Source organism: Microcaecilia unicolor, chromosome 8 (assembly GCF_901765095.1).
Source record: "Microcaecilia unicolor chromosome 8, aMicUni1.1, whole genome shotgun sequence".
NCBI lineage: Eukaryota > Metazoa > Chordata > Amphibia > Gymnophiona > Siphonopidae > Microcaecilia > Microcaecilia unicolor.
In genome coordinates, this window is record NC_044038.1 from 194,073,388 (window position 1) to 194,095,553 (window position 22,166).

Here is a 22,166-nt window from a genome sequence, read left to right on the forward strand (position 1 = left end):
AAAGGGGACAGAGGAGAGAGAGAGCACATGCTGGACTGGGGGGGATGGAGAACAGATGGAAGAGAGAGAAGAGATGGAGCAGATGCTGGACCTTGGGGGGGGGGGGGGAGAGAGATAGAGAGGACACCACGGAGGAGGAATGGAAGAGAGGAGAGAAGCAGGCACACAGATACTAGACATGGAGGAAGAATAGGGACAAGGACACAGAGGGGCAATACTGGACACAAGGGGAGGGATAAAGACACAGAAGAGAGATGCTGAACATGGAGGGAGGATAGGGACCCAAAGGGGAGATGCTGGATAGGATAGATAGGGACACATAGGAAGACCCTGGAGAGTTTAAAAAGAAAACCCAGAAAAAAAGCAGAAGAGAGACACTAGGACCAAAGCAATGCTCAGACAACAGAGGTAAAAAAAAAGTATTTTCTTCTTAATTTATTAACTGTAATATGTGAGCTTTGAGAAATATGCATCATCTCCCCCCACTTAGGGAGCGATGATATAACAGGGGGCTCACCTCAGTTTTTCTACCCAGGGCCCATTCAGTCCTAGCTACACCACTGATTGTGCCATCAAGGAACTTGAACAGGAAGGAAGGAAAGTCAAATAGCCGGCATGGTTAAAATGTGAGGTGAAGAAAGCTATTAGAGCTAAAAGAAAATTCTTCAAAAAATGGAAGAAGGATCCAACTGAAAATAATAGAAAACATCATAAGAAATGGTAAGTCAAATGCAAAGTGCTGATAAGGAAGGCAAAAAGAGACTTTATAAAGAAGATTGCATTGTAGGCAAAAATCCAGAGTAAAACCCTTTTTTAAGTATATTATTATTATTATTTATTTGTTACATTTGTATCCCACATTTCCCCACCTTTTTGCAGGCTCAATGTGGCTTACATATTACCGTTAATGGCATTAGCCAATTCCGGTCTGAACAAATACATGGTGTGGATTAATTCAAGGCAGCTATATGGTAGAATGAGGTGCGTGTGTGGTAGGTACAGTTGGGGGAGCTTAGAGAGGGAGAGGGTAGGAAGGGTCAGGTAATGTCCAATACGGTCTTTGGTTCCATTGTGTCATAAGTGTCCAGGTATTTTATGTTTGGTCGGTGGGGTATGCTCTTTTGAACAGTTCTGTCTTTAGTGCTTTCCGGAAATTTAGGTGGTCGAGCGTAGTTTTTACTGCTTTTGGCAGCGTGTTCCACAGTTGTGCACTTAAGTAGGAAAAACTGGATACATAGGTGGATTTGTATTTGAGTCCCTTGTTGCTTGGGTAATGGAGGTTTAGATATGATCGTGCAGATTTTGTGGTGTTCCTGGTTGGCAGGTCTATGAGGTCTGTCATATAACTCGGTGCTTCGCTGTAAATAATTTTATGAACAGTCGTGCAGATTTTGAAAGTGATATGTTCTTTTATTGGTAGCCAATAAAGTTTTTCTCGGAGTGGTTTGGCACTGTCAAAACGTGTTTTTCCAAATATAAGCCTGGCTGCTGTGTTTTGGGCGGTCTGAAGTTTCTTTATGATTTGATCTTTGCATCCTGCATAGATTCCATTACAGTAATCTACGTGGCTTAGTACCATTGACTGTATCAGGCCATGAAATATTTCCCTCAGGAAGAATGGTTTCACGCGTTTGAGTTTCCACATTGAGAAAAACATTTTCTTTATGGTGGATTTTGCTTGGGACTCTAGTGATAGGTTTTGGTCGATTGTAACTCCGAGGATTTTTAGGCTGTCTGAGATTGGGAGGATGTATCCTGGGGTGTTGATGCTTGTGGGATTGTATGTATTATATTGTGATGAGATGATGAGACAGTGTGTTTTTTCTGTATTGAGTTTTAGTTGGAATGCATTTGCCCATGAGTTCATGATGTTTAAGCTGAGCGTGATTTTGTTGGTAATTTCTGCCAGATCATGTTTGTAGGGGATGTATAATGTAATGTCATCAGCGTAAATAAATGGGTTAAGGCCTTGGGTGGATAGGGTCTTAGCTAGTGGAGTCATCATGAGATTGAAAAGGATTGGTGATAATGGCGATCCTTGTGGTACTCCACAGCCTGGTTTCCATGGTGACGATATGTTTGTTTTTGATTTCACTTGATATGTTCTTGTGGTTAGAAAACCCTTGATCCAATTGAGAGTGCTGCCATTGATTCCGAAGTAGTCTAGGAGTCTTAGCAGTATGTTATGGTTAACCATGTCGAACGCACGTGACATGTCAAATTGGAGGAGGAGAATGCTCTTGCCTAGTGCTATTTCCTGCTTGAATTTGGTTAGGAGAGTGAGTAGTACTGTTTCCGTGCTATGTAGAGGTCGGAATTCTGATTGTGACTCGTGTAATATAGTGAATTTGTTTATGTAGTCGTTGAGTTGTTTGGTCACCAGTTCTTCCATTAGTTTGACTATTAATGGGATAGAGGCTACTGGGCGGTATTTGGTAATGTCGTTTGTTTTTTTCTTGGTGTCTTTTGGTGTTGGGGTGAGCAGGATGTTCCCTTTTTCTTTAGGGTAGATACCCTGCTGAAGCATGAAGTTTAAGTGGGATGTGAGATCTGTTATGAAGTGATCGGGGGCAGATTGTATTAGGTAGCTGGGACAGATGTCCAGTTGACAGTGGCTGTTGGAGTATTTTTTGATCGCCTGAGTTACTGTGTCGGTGCTGAGGAAATCGAAATTTGACCATATTCAGTCAGCAGGGTGTTCTCCAGGGGTTGGGTCTAGCCCATTAATGAAGTTTTCAATGTCCATGTTATTCTGAGGTAGAGTTTTGCCTAGGTGTACTATTTTTTCATTTAAATAATTGGTGAGGTTGTCTGCAGATGGGATGTCAGTGTTGGTTGTAGTGATCGGTGTTGTGTCTAGTAGTTTGTATAGCTTCTTCGTGTTTTTGTAGTCTGGCCCAATTTTGGTTTTGTAGTAAGATCTTTTGGTCTGCCTTATTGCATATTTGTATTTCCTTTGTAATTGTTTCCATGCATTCAGTGTGTGTTCGTCTTTTTTTTCCATGCGCGTTCTAGTTTCCTAGATTGTGTTTTTAGTTTTTTCAATTCTTCGTTGAACCACGGTATTGAGTTGTGTCTACATGAAGTTCTTGTTTGTAAGGGTGCAATTTTGTCTAGTATGTGTCTGCATCTTTTGTCCCATTCTAAGAGGTAATAAGCAGATTCCGTTTGTGGTGTCCAATCGTTGTTGTATATCTGTTGCCAGAAAGTATCCGGGTCTATTTGTCCTCTTGTGGTGTAAGTCATGTGTTCACTTGTATGGGGGAACCCCTTTTTTGCCATTTTAGGGATAGGTTTAGTTTGTAATGGTCGGTCCATGGTGTTTCTGTCCATCTTGTTTGTGTTATGGTTAGGTTCTGATCAGCGGATGTTTTGTATGAGATGAGGTCTAGTGTACGGCCCTTCGTGTGGGTTGTTTGCATGTGTGGCAATGTAAGATCACAAAGATGAAGGAAGTCCTTGCATTCTCGTGCGTTAGTAGAGTTTGGGTCTTCAAGGTGAAGGTTGATGTCTCCTAATACTAGTGTATTGGAGTTGGATACACATATATTTGAAATGAAGTCCATAAAGTCCGCCTGACTTTCGTTCCAGTTACCTGGTGGTCTGTAGAATAGGACACAATTTAGGTGGTCAAGCAGGGTATTATGGTGGATTCTGATTGAGGCTATTTCAAGGTGGTTTGTTATAGATTCCGCTGTGGTTTCAATCGTGAGATGAGATTGGTATATAAGCGCTATGCCCCCTCCTCCTTTTGCTTTTCTGGTCCACTGGGTGATTTTATATCCTGGAGGGCATAAGTTTAAAATACTGGTCCTTCTGGTCGTGGATCCAGGTTTTAGTGATGAAGAGTAAATTAAGTTTCTCTGACGTGATCCAGTCTGTTATTATTGTTGTTTTGTTTACTTCGGATCTGGCGTTGACGTAGCCTATTTGAATTTTTTGGTATGGGTTTTCTGTGTTCGGTGTTATGTGGACTTTTGTTAGTTGTCGGTTTTTGGTTTGTGTGGGTTTTTTATTACCTTTCTTTTCATTTTTGTTGTGGTTGTGCACTTGATGGTCCTCTTCCTTTGTTTTGGTTAATGTCGGTTTGATATGATGTGGTGTGTCTGGTCAGCATTCGGTTATTGAATAGAATGAGTATGTTGTTGATTTCTGTGAGTGGGGTGGTCATTGTTAGGTGGATCAGGGATAAGGAGTAGATTGCTAGGATCAGTTTGGGGGTGTTCATTATTGTATCGATTCAATAGTTTGTAAAAGGGTTGTTGTTGTATTCAGCGTTGAAGATTATTCTCCGGACTCTTGTGTTTGCTTAGTAGTCTTGTCCTACTTAGAGTTGCAAGTTCCTCGTCGTGCGATGGTAGCATTCTGTCACGGGGCGTGATTTAACGGGATATTAAGATACTGTGGATAGACGTGGGGTGTTGAAATCCACATTTACCATGCTATCAGTACTTGGAGAATGGATGAACGCCAGTGAACGTCTGCACTCTCCAGTCAGCCTCTTGTGATCTGTGTACCAGCAGATAATGTCTTGTTCGTGCCCTCGTGCCGCGTCTCAGGTTCGCCATCGGGGTCAGTCTCATGTTCTCCGCTCAGACTCCCCAGCCTCAAGTGGTCTGCATTCGAAGTGGCTGTTGACTCGTGTGGCACGGAGCGACGCCAAGAAGGCGCGGGCCTCTCCGCTTCTCGTCTCGTGTCTTCAGCATCCCATACTCTCGCTCCATGAGTTACTTCTTCTCCTTCCCTGACCCGACCAGGCTGCTTCACACACAGCGCTCACCGTTCTCTCCTCCCTTTCACCCCTGGCGGGTGGCTGGTCGGTCGGTGCGCTCGTGGTGCTCGTGATGCACAGGGGGTCAGGGTCTGGGCTGGTCTTGTCGCGAATCTTAGGGAGATCAAGTTCACTGCTCTGACCTCGCTGCCTCGTGCACAGCTCTCACTGTTCACTCCTCACCTTTCACCCCTGGCGGGTGGTTGGTCGATCGGTACGCTCGTGGCGCACGGCTGAGACCTGGGTTGCTTCTGTCCCCTCGGTGATGCAGTGGGGTGGCGAGCAGCGGGTGGCGGTTCAATTCACTTGCTGTGGGGATCTGGGCGCCACTATGTGGCCGGCGCAGGCCGCATGGGAGGTCGGGAGTCGGGGTCCGGGCTGGCCTCACCGCGATTGTTTCACAGGGATCGCACTGCTCAGCCTGGACGTCCGGGGATAGTCTCGACCCCACAGCACCTCCTGGTCTTTCTCCCGGTTGAGGCTTCCATTCCGGTCCTTATTCTGGTCCGGCAGCCACCAAGTCTCGGCACTCTGGTCTCCGAGACCATGCGGGAAGCTGCTCTTGGAATTAGGACACCGAAGCCAGTAAAAGAATCAGTTGGACTACTAGATGACCGAGGGGTAAAAGGGTCACTTAAAAGAGACAAGAACATAGCAGAGAGATTAACAGCGGCTTAATCAAAAGAGAAGGACGCCCATCTTCTGACACAAATCGGGAGATGGGCGTTCTTCTCTCAGGGTCGCCCAAATCGGCATAATCAAAAGCCGATTTTGGGCATCCTCAACTGCTTTCCATCAAAGGGACGACCAAAATTCATGGGGGGGGGGGGGGGTCAGCATTGTACTGAAGGCGGGACGGGGGCGTGGTTAAGAGATGAGCGTCCTCAGCCGATAATGAAAAAAAGAAGGGCGTCCCTGACGAGCATTTGGCCGACTTTACTTGGTCCAATTTTTTTCACGACCAAGCCTCGAAAAGGTGCCCGAACTGACCAGATGACTACCGGAGGGAATGGGGGATGACCTCCCCTTACTCCCCCAGTGCTCCCACCCAAAAGAAAAAATTAAAAAACATTTTTTCCAGCCTCTATATCAGCCTCAAATATCATACCCAGCTCCATCACAGCAGTATGCAGGTCCCTGGAGCAGTTTTTATTGGGTGCAGTGCACTTCAGGCAGGCGGACCCAGGCCCATCCCCCCCTACCTGTTACACTTGTGGTGGTAAATGTGAGCCCTCTAAAACCCACCCAAAACCCACTGTACCCATATGTAGGTGCCCCCCTTCACCTCTTAGGGCTATGGTAGTGGTGTACAGTTGTGGGGAGTGGGTTTTGGGGGGGGGGGGTTGGGAGGCTCAGCACCAAAGGCTAGGGAGCTATGCACCCGTGAGCAATTTGTGAAGTCCACTGCAGTGCCCCCTAGGGTGCCCGGTTGGTGTCCTGGCTTGTGAGGGGGACCAATGTACTATGAATGCTAGCTCCTCCCACAACAAAGGGCTTGGATTTGGTCATTTTTGAGATGGGCGTCCTCGGTTTCCATTATCGGCGAAAACTGAGGTCGTCCATCTCTAAAGGTCGACCATCTCAACATTTAGGTCAACCATCTCTTAGGTTGACCTAAATGTTGAGATTTGGGCGTCCCCGACCGTATTATCGAAACGAATGATGGGCGTCCATCTTGTTTCGATAATAAGGGATGCCCCGCCCCTTCACGGGGACGTCCTCAGAGATGGGCGTCCCCGTACGAAAATGCCCCTCTAAATGAATTCTTTGCTTCAGTCTTCACCAAGGAAGATGTGGGAGAGATACCATTGCCAGAAATAGTATTCAGTGCTGGTGAGTCAGAAAACTGAAACAAATCTCTATAAACCTGGAGGATGTAATGGTAAAATTTGCCAAATTGAAGAGTAGCAAATCATCTGGACTAGATGGTATATGTCCCAGAGTACTGACAGAATTGAAAAATGAACTTGCAGAGCTATTGTTAGTAATATATTATTATTATTATTATTATTATTAACATTTGTATAGCGCTACTAGACACACGCAGCGCTGAACACCTGACATAGAGCGAGACAGTCCTTGCTCAATAGAGCTTACAATCTAAAAATAATACAGACAGACAAGACAATTAATATATAAATTTATCTTTTAAAATCAAGCATGGTACCAGAAGATTGGGGGTGGCCAGTGTAATGCCAATTTTTTAAAAGGGTTCTAAAACTGATCCAGGAAATTATAGACAGGTGAACCCGACATCGGTGCCAGGTAACATGGTACAGATTACTATAAAGCACAAACTTACAGAGCATATACTGTATATACATAAGTATGCATTAATGCAACAAAGACAACATTGATTTAGTCAAGGGAAATCTTGCCTCACCAATCTACTATATTTCAAATATGCAGATAAAGGCATTTGACAAAGTACCTGATAAAAGACTACTGAGGTAATTAAAAAATCATAGAGTGGAAAATCGCAGTAGACGTAAAAATCTGCGATTTCGCGGAGTGCCAGAAGGGGGGACCCAGGAAGAGGTCCTGAAAATCGTACAAGAGATCTGTGGACAACTCCTAGCGGCGCAGCCAGATACGCCTTTACCAGAGGTCGAGAGAGCCCACAGAGCACTGGGTAATCCGCAAACCAACAGACCAAGGGACATTATTGTTCGGTTTTGGAAATTCTCTGAAAAAGAGCAATTACTTGCCTTAGCACGCCAGCAGAAAGAACTGATGTACAATGACACTTTGATAACAGTGTATCAAGATCTATCAGCATATACGTTGCAATGGCGTAGAGAGATGAAACCAATACTGGACGCTCTGAACAAACACAACATTAAATATCGATGGGCCTTCCCATTTGCCCTTTGCTTTGTTATAGCAAGCAAATCACATCGAGTACGCACAGTAGTGGATGCGAAACAACTCCTTCAACTGGCAGGCCTGATGGAGACGGAAGCTGAGGAGACAACAGCGGCCAGCAAGGCGCAGGATAAAGTTCATCAATGGAAACAAGTCTTCAATAAAGCAAAGAAACCACGAAAGACGACAACACGATCTGTGACATGATCTGGGACAATACTAAGGTTTTGTTATTCATTATGAGAGTGCACCCAGAGAAGTGAGAGGGAAGATGCACTTGTATTGAACTGGAGGGTCGTATTTCAGGGATGAAGGGAAGTCAGGGAATCGGGCTGTGAGAGAGGCTGTTGACCTTGTTGGGAGTTTAATGTAGGTAAGTGTGGGAAGTTTTTTTTTTTGTTTTCTACATTCCCCACATGGAACACACTGTTGGGGTAGGGGAGGTGGAGGGTGGGTGGGAGGTGTTATTCTTCTTCTATATCTGTAAGTGGGGAAGGTTCTATTACAGGTGCCGTTATATGCTTTGGTCCAGGCCTCTCTCTACTTCAGGGAGTTAGATGCTATCAGATCTAAAAATAATTACCTGGAATGTTAAGGGTTTAAATTCTCCGAGAAAAAGACAGTTGATATACCAAGAGTTAGCTAGATTGCATCCACAGGTGGTAATGTTACAAGAAACACATTTGAAACAAGCGCATGAACATTTGTTTCACCCTGCCTCCTATTCAAAAATTTACTTTGCTTCCGATATTGCAAATAGTAAGAAGCGAGGAGTGGCATTACTCTTTCATGATAGTATACCCATACAAGTTCAGCCAATTAAGAGAGACCCAGCAGGGCGATACCTTCTCATTCGGGGAATGTTGGAATCTAAGGAGTACATTTGGGGATCCATATATGGGCCAAATGCAAACCAAACCTCCTTTTTAAAAACACTAAAGAGGAATATTAGACCTATGGTAGGAGGCCAACTCATTTTGGGAGGTGATTTTAATGTTACCATGAACCCGAACTTAGATCAATCGGGATCTGTCTCCCGAGCGGATAGAACACTGGCAGGTCAGATGGCTACATGGGTGGAAGAGATGGGGCTCTTTGATACATGGCGAGATGGGCACCCCCTAGACAGGGACTACTCATTCTACTCCCCAGTACATGCTTCATACTCCCGTATAGACTTTCTCTTCCTAGATAAACTACTGGGGGGACAAGTGAAAGATACGCAAATTGGAAATATTACTATTTCAGATCACGCTCCCTGTGAGGTATTACTTTCCCTCTCTGAGGTAGATGATGGACAGAAAAGGTGGACCTTTAATAACACTTTGCTTAAAGATGAACACATCTGTGCAGACTATGTGAAAACGCTTAAAGAATATTTAAACTTTAATCTGGATTCAGGCCCCTCCATTGCTGTTGTCTGGGACGCTTTGAAAGCGGTATCACGTGGCCACTTTATGACAGTGGCGGGTCGTCTTAAGCGACACCGGGAATCGCTGAAGTGGTACTGGAGGGGCAAGATTGATGAGTTTGAGGTTATTCATAAGCGAACAGGCTCTTCTAGGATATATAGATCTCTTCAGGAAGCGAGGCTCCAACTAGATGAGCTGCTTCTTAAGGACCTTGATTTTATTAATGAGAAACTCCGTATCCATGCTTACAATGGAAGAAATAAAATTAACCGTCAACTGGCACTTCGTTTATGTAAGCTTAGGATGGACAGAAACATATTCCGGATTAAAGATAAAAGGGGCACAACTCTTTCCACATCTCAGGCTATCAGGGAGCGATTTAGGGAATTTTATGCTGAACTATATACTAAAGATCCCTCTATACAAAATACTGCTATCCAGGCATACCTAGAGGAAATAAATCTCCCAGTTCTGCTCCCGGAGCATTGGAGCAAATTGGAGGCTCCGATAGAGGTTAAGGAGGTACTCAAAGCTATCAAGACATTGAAGACAGGCAAATCTCCGGGAGTGGATGGATATACTGGAGAATATTACAAAACATTTGCCCCATATCTCACGCCTATATTGACAGAAGTTCTGAATTTTGTAAGGGAAGGAGGGAATTTGCCTCCAACCATGAAGGATGCATGGATAGCAGTTATTCCCAAACCCAACAAGGAGGTAACTGAATGTGCTTCTTACCGCCCGATTTCTATACTAAATGTTGATGTACGTATCCTAGCTAAAGTGATGGCCACTAGGTTAGTAAATATTTTACCAACTCTAATACACTCTGATCAGGTAGGCTTTATAATGGGCAGACAAGCCTCTGATAATATTAGGAGGACGATGGATGTCATATACTTGGCGCAACAACAACAGTCCTCATGCTGTCTGCTAAGTATAGACGCTGAGAAGGCTTTTGACCGGGTGCATTGGTCTTTTTTGCATTCGGTCTTACAAAAGTTTGGATTTGGACCTATGTTTAGAGAGCTGGTACAAGAGTTATACACTAACCTAGGGCCTGCGTCAAGATTAATGGTAACTCTTCCCCCTTTTTTGAGTTATCTCAAGGAACACGTCAGGGTTGCCCTCTTTCCCCTTTATTATTTGCTCTTGTTATGGAACCTTTAGCTCATAATATTAGATCCAACCCGGCAGTCCAAGGGGTGAAGGCGGGGAGGTGGGAGTCAAAAATTGCTCTTTTTGCAGATGACATTCTGTTGACCTTAACCTCTCCCTTAACATCTCTGCCAGCAGTGTTTACCGAGATTGAGTCATATAGCCAAGTATCAGGCTTTAAAATTAACTATACAAAGACTGAGGCCATGGCAGTGGAGATGGAGGAAAGAGACTATCAGACCTGCTGTCAGACTTACCCGTTGACCTGGGTCATTAAGGGACTACGGTATTTGGGGGTGGTACTTACCTGCAAATTGGAAGACATGAGTGCAGCCAATTATTTGCCCTTAATTAAGGAAATTAGGAAAGATTTAGATAGATGGGATCCATTGCATCTCTCATGGTTTGGGAGAGTGGCAACAGTGAAGATGAATATTCTCCCACGTCTGCTTTATCTATTTCAGTCTATACCATTTCCAATTAATAACCGCATGCTTCACTTGCTCCAAACCAGAATAGAACACTTTATATGGCAGGGTCATAGGGCCTGTCTCCCCAGGTCCCTTTTATATGCAGCTAGGAAAAGTAAGGGTGGACTAGGGGTACCACATTTGGGGCTATATCACAGAGCTGCCCAAGCGAAAGCTGCAATCGAGTGGTTCCATGAGTCAGACCATAAGCTTTGGATTAGGATAGAGCAGTTTATGATTCGGAGCCCCCTAAAGTTGGGACAACTACTTTGGTTGGCGCCTAGATATCGGTACTTACCTCAACTCCTAAACCCAATCATTCAATACACCTTTTCCTGTTGGGACAAATTAGAGAGAATGAAGGGATTCTATGAATCACGCTTAACACCCATAGCCTATAATGCGGCATTCCCTCCTGGATGCACAATATCTCCTTTTATTAAATGGAGGAAAAATAGATTGATATGGTGGGGGCAGTTAATGAAAGATGAGCGCTTCATTACATTCGGGGAGTTGGCTATTGAATATGACTTACCTCAACAAGACCAATATGCATATAATCAGATTATCCATTTTCTTCAGACAGCAGGTTTGAAGCGCAAATTAAGTGGGGAAGTTACATTTTTAGAGCAATTATGTGTGGAAACTGAAGAGTCCAAGGGACTGATCTCTAAGTTATACAGCCACTTGAGGGACTCCCTGGTGGTTAGTTGTAGACACCGGGATAAGTGGGAAAGCGAATTGGGAGTGACATATACCCCTGAAGTATGGCAACAGATGGAACGAGCCTCAGTTCACAGCTCTCGAGCAATCAATATCCAAGAAAATTGTACAAAAGTAATATATCGTTGGTACCTCACCCGTCAAGGCTACATCATATGTACCCTGGGACATCGAAATTATGCTGGAGAGGTTGTGGGCAGATTGGCACAATGGGACACATTTGGTGGTCTTGTAGAAAAGTACAAGCATTCTGGAAATCGGTGCGAGGAAGGTTACATGGCTGGGTGGAGGGTACCATACCATGGGATCCTGCAGTGTTTTTATTTAATAAATCGGTCAGGGCGCTCACTATTCAGGGGGGCCAGCTGGCAAAACACTGCTTCAATGCAGCTCGATTGCTGATAGCACGGATGTGGAAACAGAATGGATGTCCTTCAATACGGAGATGGTACAATTTGGTGTGGTACATAAGTAATATGGAAAAATTAATGGCTAAGGAGAGTAAAACCCTAGCAAAATGGGAAAAGATTTGGGCACCAGTGACCAAATCCTTAACGTAGACATGGAACTTGGAATCTTCTTTAGGGATGAGACATATGGAGAAGAGGAAGGGGGGAGGGGGGTGGATTTCTTTGGGGACACTGGGTATATATAAAAGGTTTAAATGTTACAAGAAATGTTATTGCTTTTTATGAAAGTTACATTAGGAGTCTTTGAGGCATATTTTCAAAGCACTTTGGGAGGCTAAGTTCCATAGGTTTCTATGGAACTTTGGGAGGCTAAGTGCTTTGAAAATGAGCTTGTTTATGTATTAAGCAAATTATTGTGAGAGGAACCTGTATGATAAGTGTCTGTAAAGCTTTGAGTTGTACTTTGTGGTTTCTCTCAATAAAGCGTCTTGTTAAAAATTAAAAAAAAAAAATCATGGAGTGGAAGAGTGGCCTAGTGGTTAGAGCACCAGTCTTGTAATCCAGAGGTGGCTAGTTCAAATCCCACTGCTGCTCCTTGTGATCTTGGGCAAGTCACATAACCCTCCATTGCCTCAGGTACAAACTTAGATTGTGAGCCCTCCTAGGACAGAGAAATATCCAGTGTACCTGAATGTAACTCACCTTGAGCTACTACTGAAAAAGGTGTGAGCAAAATCTAAATAAATAAAATGGGATCGGATGTAATGTCCTATTGTGGATTAAGAACTGGTTAAAAGATAGAGATTAGGGTTAAATGGTCAGTATTCTCAATGGAGAAGGGTAGATAATGGGGTTCCCCAAGAGTCTGTGCTTGGACTGCTGCTTTTTAACCTATTTAAAAATGATATAAATAACTAGTGAAGTAATTAAATTTGCTGATTACACAAACTTATTCAAAGTTGTTAAATCGCTGTGAAATATTGCAAGAGGACCTTATGAGACTGGAAGACTGGGCATCCAAATGGCAGATGACATTTAAGGACAGCAGGTAAAAAGTGATGCACATGGGAAAGAGGAAACTAAACTATAGCTATATGATGCAAGGTTCCGCATTAGGGGTCATCGTTGATGATACGTTGAAACACTCTGCTCAGTGTACAGTGGTGGCTAAGAAAGCAAATAGAATGTTAGGAATTATTAGGAAAGGAATGGAAAACAAAAATGTTATAATGCCTTTGTATCACTCTATGGTGCGACCACACCTCAAATACTGTGGGCAATTCTGGTCACAACATCTCAAAAAAGATAAAGCGGAATTAGAAAAGGTACAGAGAAGGGTAATGAAAATGATAAAGGGATTGGGATGACTTTCCTATGAGGAAAGACTAAAGCAACTAGGGTTCTTCAGATTGGAGAAGGGACGGCTAAGGGTAGACAGCATAGAGGTCTATAAAATACAGAGTGGAGTGGAATGGGACAGGAATCACTTGTTTATTCTTTCCAAAAATACAAGTACTAGAGGATATGTAATGAAGCTACTAAACAAGTCAGAGAAAATATTTCTTCACGCAACGTGTAATTAAACTCTGGAATTCATGTCCAGAAAATGTGGTCAAATAGTTGGCTTAGCAGGGTTTAAAAAAGGTTTGAATAATTTCCTAAAAGAAAAGTCCATAAAGCCATTATTAAGATGGACTTTGGAAAATCCACTGCTTATTTCTAGGATAAGCAGCATAAAATCTGTTTACTCTTTTGGCATTTTGCCAGGTAGTTGTAACCTGTACCAGAAAAACCGTTATCCAGAAAAACTGCCAAATGCCACATTTGGCGTTTTTTCTGCATAACAGTTTTTCCAATGCAGGACAGAAGGATTGACATCATTCAGAAGCATTTTTGCTTCCTGATTTTAAGCGGGATTTCAGTATCCACGTGGAAGTTTTCTTGAGTTTTTCAACAGTGGCATTGCTGTGTGAACCATCTATACTTGAGCATTTAACTTGCTTCGACCCCTGATGCAGGCGCTTACTTACCAAAACACGGCCTGTGTCAGGTCATTTCAATAAAAAAAGTCCTGTTCCTGAAGGTCCACTTGTGCTTTTTTGTTTGTCTTGTAAGAAAAGGCTGGAAATGGTTATTCATAGCTGGTTGCGAAGTGTTGATGGCAGAAAATGTTTATATGGAAAGGCACAAGATGGCATGTCTCATTCATTACAAACTCTGTAAACATTAGAACAATTGCTGTACCAGAAAAGCATTGGGATCATGACCCTAAGAGAATTGTGGAAAACAAAAAGGTTACGATCACTTGGGATATCCCCATCCCAATAGATAAAAAGCTAGATGCAAGAAACCTGGACATAGTAGTAAAAGAGAAAAACATTACAATGGCATTAATCATAGATGTTTCAGTCCAAGTGATAACTCTGTGAGTCACGTTGAGATCTTCAAGTACCAAGAAATGTAAGTCAAGACCAAGAAGATGTAGCAGAAAGATACAGAAAATGTATCATTGTTTTGGGTGCCAAAGGACAAGTTGCCTATACATGTTACACCTTACAAACTCCAGAGGGAAGCTCTCTTTGGCACAATGCAAGTTTTACAGGTGAGTGTTAGCAGTAAATTTGAAAGACTCAGATCATACTCCACATGTCCGTGCTGAGGAGTGAGGTTCTTTCTTGCAATGGTATGTGCAAAAATAGCACATTTGGAAAAGTTGCCCATGAAACACCACAGAGGCAATTACAAAGATGGGTCTCACAGTCTTACCCCATCTGCCTTACAGCCCGGACTTAGCGCCACACAACTTCCACCTTTGAGGGCATCTGTTCAATTTACAATACTGTATTGTAAAATTGGATACTTAAAACAAATTATTTTCATATGCATTATTCTTTGCTATGTATCCTATACTGTTTATTGTAAGCCACATTGAACTCAAACTTGTTTTGGATAATGTGGGATATAAATGTCACAACTAACTAAATAAATAAATAAACAAAGTTGAAGTGGAAAGGGCTGTGAGCAACTAGCTGAAGAAACAAGATGTGCAGTTTTTTTTGCAACGGCCTTCAAAAACATGTCCATTGTTGGCAGAAATAGATGGTGAATGGTAGTGACTATGTAGCAGTGGCGTAGGAAGGGGGGGCGGGGGAGCGGTCCACCCCGGGTGCACGCCACTGGGGGGTGTCGGCTTCGCGCTGGTGCACTGCCCTTTCTGCCCTGGAACAGGTTACTTCCTGTTCCGGGACAGAGAGAGCAGTGAACCAGGCAGCGGGGAGCCGACACACCCCAGCAACGTGCAGTGGGGGCGGATTGGCCCTCCCGCCCGTCCCTCACCGCAGGTATGCGCTCCGGGGGGGGAGGTATGCGCTCCGGGGGGGGGGTACGCTCCAGCGGGAGGAGGGTGCGCCGTGCTGCACCCGGGGGGGGGGGGGGTGCGCAGCGGCGACCCGCCCCGGGTGTCAGCTCCCCTCGCTACGGCTCTGCTATGTAGAAAAGTAAATAATAAAAGAGCAAATTTCAAGCATTATTTTTGGTTTTTATTTATTACAATATGTTCATTTAAACAAAAGTTATGGAGGTGGAGGCATTTATTTTCATTCAGCCTTCATATAAGAGTAGAAACAGAATGTAGTACTGCCAGGGGTAGAAGAACAGATGCTCTGGATATCAAATAACCTCTGCTGATGCAAGAGAGAGACACTGGGACCAATCACATGTGGCAGAAGGAGAAGGAGGAGCAGGAGCAGTTGCAGGATGCTGAGCATCCAAAAGAGAGCAGAGCACTTGCCCCTGAGCCCCCACATGGTTCACTTGCCCCTGAGTCACCAGGCCAGCTTCATTACTGCAGTGTTTATGGGAGCTTAGTATGTAGCGTAGGAGCTCCTAATTAGCTCATTATTTATCATTAGAATATGTATCTACATATTTACACACACAGCCATGTAGACCATATTAATTCTCTTACTACATGCAATAAATGCTTTGTACATAGAGCAAACCTTTTTGAGTGAGAAAACATTATTGAACTTCAGTATTGCAGCAAGTTTCTGCAGTTTATCTAGTTTTGCATTGTCTTACAATGTTCCAGCAAGTCTCTGAAATCCAGTGCGTTTTTTTATAGCAAAAAAGGTGCCGGTACTCAAATGTCAGGCCACCCTTCAGGGGTGGGGTGATCACTGAGGGACTCATCCCACAATAACCAGGCCCCCTGCAATCAGTCGCAGAATCTATGACAAGGCAGAATTGGTGTGTAGAGCCTGAGCTCTCATTAAAACTTGGGGTCCATGGGTCAATGTTAGCAGACAATGAAAAAGGTGCCGGTACTCAGTACCTCCAAGTACCCCCTCAAAAAAAGCCAGTGACATTTCAGTGTAGCATTTTCATTCTATTGTATCTCTAACTGTTTTCAGTTAAAAGCGTCTCTGCTTTCAGAGATGGCCTTCTCCTGGCAGTGCATGGAAAGCCAGAGATTCTTATTTTCATGCTTATAATTGTTTAAGAACAATGTTTTCTTTACTGGAAAATAAATTGCTTGCATGACTATTACTAAAGCTAGGAGCTATTGAGCATATGTGACTCACAGGTGCCTTCTCTCAGATGGCCTTGATGGCTCAATACAGCTGGTAACATAGGAAAAGCGAATAGTAAAAGGAGGGAGGAGGGAAATTAAAAAAGAATAAGCGAGGGCACTGAGCAACAGAAGGAGAAGAGGGAAGCAATGAGGCAGAAGAGGAAGAAACAGAGTTCAGGAACCCAAGTAATATCCTTAGCTGTCATTTCTGAGTTAGAAATGGTGGATTCCCATTCAATATTTTCCTCTTGATACATATTATACTGGGATTCACCTGGAGCTCATTGTTCCCCATTCATTTAACTAGGATATATGTAATCTCCTTTGCAATGAATCTTCAGTGAAATTATGTATGTAATTATCATTGCAGATGGGCAGCTGGTACTTCGGATCCTGGTGTGTCTGTGCTGTTACCAGTCACACAGGATTTCCTGTTCACGGTGGCAGCATCAGGTCCTCTGTTTGATCCACATAACCTTTCAGAAACCAGGAGACAAGAGTGCTATGTTTTCTCTCTTTGTATGTAACTTCATGTACACAGCCTGGAATCTTCCTGGACAAATGAGATCTTTACCCAGTTCATCACTGTTCCCATTGACCAGTTAGGGTTAATTCCCAGTCAAAAGGAGAATATAGGAGTTTTGCAAAGTGACAGAAATAAAGGGTATGGCACACAGAGATCTGCTTTGTAGACACTGCTTCCTCATGGGATGGCTCTGACTGGACAAAAGGATGCCCTGGGTCTGCATTTGTCTATTCAAGGACTTGCACTGATATCTGCTAATGTTATTCTCATGAGAAATGGGCCTTTTCTGCTGTGCTCTGCACTAAATGGTGCACAAGATTATGCAATTTATAAAAAGACATAAATAAGAATCATCTTCTTGGGTATGATGAAGCCTGAGTAGCTCTGCAGCTGGGTCCACAACCACCCTTGCTATTCAAGGAACATTTGAGCCATTTCTTGCTATCCTGCAATAATTTACAGCCTAGACAGTGAAGAAGATTTACACCATGCTTCAGTGCTAGCTTCAGGGAATAAAATGTTGAGCTCTGTCAAAGAGTATTTGGTATAGCTCTATGCCTGGGCTTCTCAGTATTGAGAGCATTGTGAGAGGAGCTGCATGTGTTCCCCTCAACCATACAAGTATCTGTGGATGCCTGAGCCACAGCTTCAGGAAAGATCATGTAGCAATAAATTGATAATCCTGGGTGTCTCTACCATTGTGATGGTGCTGATGTTTTAATATAAACTTTCAGTTGTAGAAACGGTATCAAATATTTCCCTTTCCTGTCATGGTGTACTACAGATACAGTGTGCCTGCTTAGGTTAGGGGACACAAGGGGTACAAAGGTCATATTGGAAAGGATTTGGGAGGGGGGGGGGTTAGTACAGCAGCTGAAGGATATGGGTGGCCACTGTCTTATCATGCTTTCCCAAATTATGCCTAGATGGTGTGCTATATTTAACAAAACAGAATCTGGATGTCTGCATTTCTACTCTGTGTGACTGCTCTCCAGTCCTTCAGGTCTCACAAATTCCTTGTCACTAGTATTTCCAATTGCAGTTTTAACATTTGAGTGCCACCTATGTCTCCAATCACATTTGGGGAAACAACAGTATAAAATGCTTTGCTTTCCTGCTTTTGTTCATGTCAGAATCCCGTCTCATTAAGGAAATCCATACTAATAGCTCTGGTGGTAGCCTTGTCAACCCAACCAAACCAATCCTCTGTGACCAAAATGAAACAATTTCAGCTTTAACAATCGTTTCTAATGAATGCCATATTTATTTATATGAAAATAATAATATCATCACATTGTACAAAATTATGACTAAATGAACCATACTGATGAAATGAAAATTCTGTTTGCCAGCAGCTTAGGTGCGAGCTCTGTGGGTACTGAGCACACCCGAAGTTAAGCAACCTCCTTTACTGTGTCCATGAAGGGGTAATTTGTGTTATGTTTAGCACCTTAACAGCCTGCCCCTCCAAAACCAGGCAGTCCTGGAGCATTGTGGCATCCTTTTTGACAGCCTGAACGTTTGCTATTGCCAGATGCAGAAAGGAATGTGCAAATGCCATTACTTTTTGGCAGTGTCACACAATTCCAATTAAGTGGTTCTCTCTGAACTGTGCACTCCTCCTTGAGCTGTTACCCATAAATAAATGCATTTCAGGCTCCTACTTTGCCAAAATGTGCAGTAAGGGTCCCATACTCTGCAGATGACTCCCTCCTCCCTGAGGTAATTACTTATTACACCTCCATTCTGTATATCTGTTCTGAAGTAAGGAAGGCTGCTTCACCAACACAAGTCATGTACTTCAGTGACAAGGCAGATATATTAGTTCACTTCCAGTTATGAAAAAAATGACCTGGAAAACTCAAACCAAAGTAAAAAGGAGAGAAAGAGGAATAAGCAATGTGGAGTCTTAAGAAGAGAAATTGAATAAAACTGTGGAAAGAGAAGAATAAAACAATAAACATATCTAGAAGGGAAAGAAAATGAGTGAACGGCAGATAGTTATTAACCAGTCAGAAAGAGGAAAACCCTGCAGCCCTGGAAATGACTGAACCCTAAACCTCAGCATTCACTATCCCAGCCTGAGTCTGGGCACTACCTTTCACTGGATAAGGAATGGGGAAAAAAGAGGGGAGGGTCGGAGGGAAGATAGGAAGGGAGGGGGAAATGAAGAGGGAAGGAGGAGAAAGGCTGGGAAGAGATGAAGAAAGAAGAAATGAGAGAACAGTGAAGGGAAGGAGAGAATGAGATAGAGAACAAGATACAAAGAGAGAGAAGAGATTAGAGGGAAAAAGATACAGAGGAAATGAAAGGTGGAAAGAGATGTAAAGGAGATACATTTGTTAAATAAAGTGCACCAGAAAACAGTAACATGGAAATAAGATGAAATAATTGAAAGTGAGGGAAAAGACAGAAAGAGAAAGAGCAGTTTGTTTGTTTGTTTTATCTGCAATAAGGCTTCCTTGAAACTGAGGTGTATAAAGACGGGCTGTGTCTTGTCTGGAACCCAGACGGCAGAACATGGGATAGACACCTCAGTCTTCCACTTTGATCTTTCTTATGCAGTGACTGGCTATTTTTGGACTGCTTTGCTTAAGATGAAAAGATACAGAAAAAAAACCCTATAAACTGAAAAGGTGTGGAGGAATAGCCTAGCTGTTAGAGCACCACTGCTCCTTATGACCTTAAGCAAGTCATCAACCCCCCCCCCCCCCCCAACCATTGCCTCAGGTACCAAGTGTAACCCCTTCAGAGAGAGATCAATACCTACTGTACCTGAATGTAACTCACCTTGAACTACTACTGAAAATCCAACGATATCCAAGCTAAATCCAACTATAAATATGAGTTCCTTTACTGTCTTCAATGAAAGCATCACGGAGAGATTGTGACATCTTTGCGAGAGACAGCACACAAGCTGCATTTCAAGACTATTACAAGCAAGCACTTCACGCCTGGGACCTTTTCAAAACCCCTGCAAGTGCAACTTCATCCCTTCACAAGCCTCAGGATCCTTCCGAAGAAATCATCATTTTCAATATTTAAGCAGTGGAAAACTCTTAAGTGCATATATTAAGTTAGAGTGCAATTAAAAAGGTCTCACTTTCTATTTTTTTTTTTTATTGACCTACAACACTACCACTTTCAGTGCTTCGGGTGATTATTAGAAGATTAGTATAACCTTTTGTATTGTATTTCTGGGATGTTTACAGCTAACCTGTAAAGATGTACAATGAAGTGGCAGGGTCGGAGTGATGCCCAGTTACACCAGTCTAGAATCTGTTAAAAAAAAAAAAAAACCCCGGCATGAAATAGATAAAATCAAGATAAAATCAAGAAAGAGGCGCTAATCAAGACTATGTCTGTGTACGAATGAGGCTCCACTCCAGCAGCAGAGACGCTAAGAAAACAAACTGACAGGAGGAAGGACGCGCACCCTAAGTTGGCGTTCTCTTTTCAAAATCAGTTCGCAAAGGGAGTCAAAGACAGTGCAGGTTGTAGTTACCTGAGCGGCTCTGCAGGCTTGGTACTTCCTTCTCTACTTAGATCGCTGGGCACTCTCTTTTCTTCGTTTTGGTTGACCGCTCTTGGGGGGGAGGGGATTTTTTGCTTTATAGTCCTCCCTGAATTTTTGCGGAGGGAGGGGAGCGTTTGCTATTTCAGCGGCTCCCGTTCTCGGATTGTGAGCTGAAGGCTTCTTTCCCCCTTTTTATGGGTAGGAGACTGTCCTTTCATTGAGCCCCAGCTAGACATAGGCTCACAAGAGCCAATAAGCAAGGCTGCAGAATAATGGGAGGCATCAGTTCCCCCAAGAACTGCAGCTCCCCCCGCCCCGCCCACTCCACCGTGCCCATTGCCAAGTAACAGTGTGCCCTCTGTATGTGAGGGGGGTCGGGGGGGGGTGGTGTGGGAGGGAAGGCGGCGGCGGCGGCTGGGAAAGAAACACCTCCATCAGCAGCAAGGAACTTAAAAAGCTAGTGCTAGAGTTTCGGTTCTTTTGCTGGTCTTCCAAGCGGCAGGCAGTACTAGTGCAGGGTGTGTTTAAAAAGGGAGGGGTCTGAGAACTTGCTGACCGCCAGACCAAGACCCTGGATCATCATAAGTAACAATTCCACTCTCCCCCTCCTCTCCAAGAAAAAATAACTGTCCTCTAAGTGCATGCAGTGTTCCTGGAGCTGGGACCCAGATCTGCGCCCTCAAGTGGGTGTATGTGTTCAGCAGAGCATCGGAACTGAGAATAAATCGTCACTCTGTACCGATTCTATACCCTCCACTCCGACACCTCATCTTATTTTATCTGCTTCTGCTGCACTCTTCCCCCCCCCCCTTCCCCTTGCTTCCCTTTTCGGCTGAGAGACCGAAAAGTTCAGACTGACTGAAAGCCTTGCTGCCTGGGTGGAGGTGCACCGTGCATGGATCCCTCCTGTTTCTTCAGAAAAGGAAGGCAAATGAAAAATTGTTATTAAGCAGTCTCTGAAAGGGTCCTCTTCCATTTTCATTTTGATCTCTGCAATTTCTGTTATGCCCAAGATTTCTCTGTCAGTGTCTATTACTGTTCATATCTTATTCTCTCTTTTCCTCTGATCTTATTGTCTTTTTGTGAGGGTTTTTTTTTTTGTGTGTGTGGTCTTCAGCTGTCTCCTGGTATTTCGCTTTTTTCCCTTTTTAATCTGTCACTTTTCCATTGTCTTTTCCCTTTCTCATAATAATCCGTTTTTCTTTCTCACTTTTTCTGCTGCCCCTCCACTTCCTTTCTATTGAGCATATCCTGGGGCCTTGCCTTGACCCTGTGATGCAGTAGGTAGAAGGCATTTACATTTCTTTAGTTTCTGCTTTCACTGTTGACTGTATTCATAGTTCAAGGTCCTCAGCTTGTTCCCACTGTAGAACCATCCACTTCCCCTCACCCCTACATACCAAGCCATTGAGAATTACCTTGGAAAACACAAAGCCTGGAGAACAATGAATTCAGGATTGGAAGTGAAAGAAAGCAAGAGAAAAGCTATTGAGTGAGGTGCCTTCTTCCTCTTCTGCACCATTAGCAGAAATAAACAAAAACAGCTGCAAAGTCAAAGTGCAAAGTGATGGAGTCTTGAATTCCATCCTGGCCTATCTCTAATTTAGTAGGTGATAACTGAAAATGACCAATGGGCCCACCCAGCTTAGCCAGATAATCCTGCACACACTGCCAGCCATAGACATCTTTTACAAGATCTCTGTCCTGATCCAGAACAGCTTCTATCCTTGTCCTCCTT

At 43.5% G+C, this 22,166-nt stretch overlaps 1 protein-coding gene across 1 annotated transcript in view; it reads right to left on the minus strand.

The window, feature by feature from the left end:
• PDYN (prodynorphin) overlaps nt 1–20,570 on the minus strand; it is a 39,378-nt gene extending 18,808 nt beyond the window's left edge. The window contains exon 1 of the mRNA XM_030211619.1: nt 20,417–20,570. The gene's annotated coding sequence lies outside the window, so the exon portion shown is untranslated. The remainder of the gene's footprint in view (nt 1–20,416) is intronic.
• Nucleotides 20,571–22,166: the final 1,596 nt, after the last annotated feature.